Source organism: Electrophorus electricus, chromosome 16 (assembly GCF_041902795.1).
Source record: "Electrophorus electricus isolate QZ-2024a chromosome 16, ASM4190279v1, whole genome shotgun sequence".
Taxonomy (NCBI): Eukaryota; Metazoa; Chordata; class Actinopteri; order Gymnotiformes; family Gymnotidae; genus Electrophorus; species Electrophorus electricus.
Window position 1 is genome coordinate 3,940,540 of NC_137512.1, and position 4,289 is coordinate 3,944,828.

General features: G+C 39.6%; 1 long non-coding RNA gene across 2 annotated transcripts; it reads left to right on the plus strand.

The window, feature by feature from the left end:
* Positions 1–2,031: 2,031 nt before the first annotated feature.
* On the plus strand, positions 2,032–3,855 carry LOC145651748 (uncharacterized). 2 transcript variants are annotated; one of them, XR_014117692.1, is made up of 5 exons: positions 2,032–2,106; positions 2,250–2,597; positions 2,866–2,935; positions 3,302–3,415; positions 3,506–3,855. It is a non-coding gene; the product is annotated as an uncharacterized LOC145651748 (long non-coding RNA). The 2 variants fall into 2 exon arrangements; XR_014117693.1 differs by lacking the exon at positions 2,866–2,935.
* The last annotated feature ends 434 nt before the right edge of the window (positions 3,856–4,289 follow it).

Below are 4,289 nucleotides of genomic sequence, written 5' to 3' on the forward strand. Positions count from 1 at the left end.
AACGACTTTTGAAAAGAAAAATGTAAGTAAATGCATCGAATGAAGATGGTCCCACATCATTGCAAAGATGTTCACATGATGGTAAGTTAACTTAAATATATTTTGGAATGCACATTTAGTGTATAAGTGTATATTGTACGTATTGCAGTTCATACCAATATTATTTACAGTATTGAACATTTATTGGTGTTTGAGAAAGCAATGTGGAACAGATAGGCTTTTTAAATTATTTTTATTGAAATAATAAGATAAGATAAGATATTAGGAAATTGAGCTAATGGATATGTTCAGTCAAAGTTATCTTCAGACCAAGGATGTGAGGGATGTCTTCAGAACATGAATGTGACTTGTTCTGTCTGGCCTGCAGGACAGGAGACTGCACTTCCACAGTAGCTGCACAGCTCTTCCAGTTCTTCTGGCTCTGGTGTTTCCATAATCAGTTCTACAATGTCAAGTGAGAGCACTTTACTTTCAGCTTCTTCCAGGATGATCCAAGATTGGGCTGCCTCAGAAAGAGGAACAGCTGTGCACCTTGATTTTCCGCTGTTGTCCCAGATGATCAAGGTGTGGTTCAGCTCACAAATGACCACACCAGGTAGGTACCAGTCAAAGTATGTGGGTGAAGAAGCTGTATTTCAGTCCCTCATTCCTTCCCTACTCCTGTGCCTATCAGTAACCTAGTCCCTGGTCTTGTTCTGCTCCCAGACCCATCCTGACTTCTTCACTCGCTCTTGTTGCCCCGGTTTCTGTGTCTGCTTTTGAGTCTCCAGTTTCTTTGTCTGTTCCCTTGTCTATTCTGGGTATTCTGGGAGGGGGGTACTGTCATGTCCGCAGACCAGGGCGTTCCCCGTTTCTCTGACAACATAGTCACTTCTGGGTTTTTCAGTTTTCGTCTCTCCATAGTTCCCTGTCTCCTCTCCTTTGTCGCCAGCTGTTCCAAGTGTGTCTCTAATTGTAGTCCTATGTAAACCCCGTTCCTGGGTTTCTGGTTTGTCGGTCATTACGTTTGTGTTTCTGGTAATATCCCGTTCGTCCTAGCTCTTCGCCTGCATGTATTTTTGTTAAAGATCACATTTGTCCTCACTCCTTGGTGTTTAGTTAGATCTCGTTTTCCCTCACTCATATGTGTTTAGTATCTCCCCGTTTGTTCCCGCTCCTTGTTTCTATGTACTGTCTCCCCACGCTCCCTGTTTAGTTCTCTGCTGTTCCCTAATCTATCATACTCTCTTCGCTCCATTTAGGTTTCCTTTCCCCGTTCATGTGCACAATTATTGTCTGGCTTTTCTTTTTAGTTCTGTTACTTGTGTGTTCATCTTGGAGGTTTTATTTATCTTGCGTAACCCGGTTCTGGGTTTTCCCCACCTGTCCAAGTTCAAATGTTCATAGTTGTATTTATCATTGTTGTTCTTTGTTAGTCTTTCTTTAGTATTTAGTTCCTTTATTACCCAAGTCTCGCTCTCACCCTATTGGCCTGTTAACCTGTTAGTCTTATGATGGTCTGTTTATCCTGTTATCCTTTTCCATCCATCCCTTCTATCATGGCTTCCCTGAGTAATTCAGTTTCGTGTCATGTCCAGTGCGTAGGCCCTTCGCTAATGTGCTCGCTCACCACCCCACACGCGTAATTCACACCTTTTTCGTTTTTTTCTCTTTCTTTCGCTGACAGAGCAGGCCATTTCTGGTTATGTTTGTTTCAGTGTTCCCTCTGTCTCACTCTCCCTCTCTCTCAAAACCCGCCACATGAAACAAGTAATGTGCTGTGAACTAGCAGTCAGGCATGGTGAGTGGACCATGAGCTGTAATCTATTTTGAATAGTGTAACAAAACATTTTCATATCAGCCCTTTCTTTGAGTGGTGCTCTGTTACTTAACCTACATGGATGTTGGGCTCAACATGTTTAAAGAGATCAGACACTGCAGGTGGCCAAACAAGGTTGTGAGACAACAGGATGGAACAAGACCATCTGACATTTTCCAGCCAATGAGATTTTGAGTTATGAGACATGAAAGTTCATAGTTTGGTTAGTCAGTTGCTTCTTTTCACACTGTCGAATTACACTGCAATGATTCCAGTCTGGATGCTTATATTTTTTCTCTACAAGACAGGTACGGTTTATAAGTGTTTATAATTACATCTGTTACTGTACTTTATGATGTTGGATTAATAATCAATATACATTATTTGCTTTGGATAAACTTGTTGTCCACATTTTCTTTCATTATTAATCTGACTCAGTTTCATTTTATAGGTTCTGTTCAAACTACAAAAGCTGCTAAACAAGCAGTCATGAATGTACCTGGAAAAAATATCAGTCTTACCTGCACATTGAAAGCGACATCCAGTAACAACTATTGGTGCATTTGGTACAAGCAAAGACTGAACCAGGAGCCTCAGCAAGTAGGAAGAGCGCAAAAAAATAAACAGGCCATATTTTCATCTCCATTCAACAACTCCAGATTTACAATGACATGGATAAATAGCGCAAACGTTTTGACTGTTCAAAATGCTACAACTCATGATGAAGGAACTTATTTCTGTGGAATATCAGAAGCAACAATGGTTCACTTTTCCTCTGCTACCTTCATCAATGTGACAGGTAATTAAATGTTTTATTTTAAACTTCTTAACAATGGACTATAAGTAAAGCTCCAAACACTTGTTTTAGTGTCAATCCTACAGATGTTTTATGAAGAGAATTAAAATCCTGAATAAATGGAAAGAGTTTTCAGTCTATAAACTGCAAAGTGATATAAGATACATATTTTAAAATGTACCTGCTAATTCTTTAGTAGAGAACTTGTTCAGGCATGTGAGGGAACCCAAGATGAACTAAGAGCTAACACTGTTTGTGTTTTATTGACCAGGACAAAAACCCAACCTAACAGAGCCTGACAGTGCAGGACAGTGCAGGTTGGATTCCTCTAAAACAGACCAGTTAAGCAAGTAGATTTTATTGTCTCTTTGCTTTAAAAAGCGATCACAAACGCCTACACTTCAAGAGTTTTATCAGTCAATTGCTTTTTAGTACAGATGCATATATATATATATATATATATATATATATATATATATATATATATATATATATATATATATTTGTATCTGTTTGTGCTGTTTGCTCTGTTGTTTTGTTTTCTCTAAAATCTCAATCACACTTGCATCCTGCTCTGTATCTTGCCCTGCCCAGTCATGTGAAAATCACAGCTAAGACTGATTATTTTGTCTGTAGTTTTTCCATGAAAGCTTCATCTACTTTTGTACAACACTGTCTTCATTATGCATGTCTGTTGCATGCTGTAGATATTCCCTACCACCATGGTGTGCTGGTCATTAGCATGGGTCTGGCACTGGCTGTGTCTGTAGTCTGGAATCTCACTGTTTGCTCCAGCAGCTGGACAAGGGAGAGCTGCAAATGTGAGTTAATTCAGGTCAACACAACTGTCAGTGATTTATTATCACTTGGTTGAATATCTGACATGTGTTTCCTTTTTCATGAATTTCAAGGCAAAACATCTCAGTCAGACGACATCAAAGAGGGAGAGAGACCACAAGGTCAGGTATGTTACTATATGCTTGTTTCACTGTACCTGGATCAGTTCTAATTTAACCAAATTCACCCAGGTGAGTTGCATTTTTTTTATTTGTTACCTACGGGGCTGCAACACAACTTCCCTTGTTTGTGTGAAAAGGATCCCAGTAATAAAGAGTTCTGTTATTCTGCATTACAGGTCTCTGAGGACAAGATGCAGAAAACAGGGCATCAAGAAAATGAATACACCCATGTGAGATTCTGGCCTGTATGAGTACAGGCCAGTTTAGTGTTCAGTTCTGTACATAAAATAAAATATACTATACTGTGCAGAAGTATAATCCAGTGTGTGTATAATATTACTACTTTCTCATACTCTTTTACTTATCTTGTCAATATGGAGTGTTACTTCTGAGTTCCTTTTCCCCCTGTGCTGTAGGACTGTAGCACCAGTTTACTGTACACCCCACATGCTGACATGGTTATACATGTAAACATTGTATAACGTTTTATACCTTGAAAGAACAAAGCTCTACACTTGCACTACACCCACACATATCAAGTCCACTAACCTTTTGGTGGCAAGAACAGGAAGTCCTGAGTAGCTCTTATCCTGTTTGTATGTGGCCTGAGCTAAAAATAACACCAACAATTAGAAAGCAAAAACTAGTGTAATGTGTAATTAACCTTATGTGTGCATGTCACTGAACGCTCGCCTCCCGTGAGTCACGTGGTTCGGCCCACCACGTGCAGTGGGAG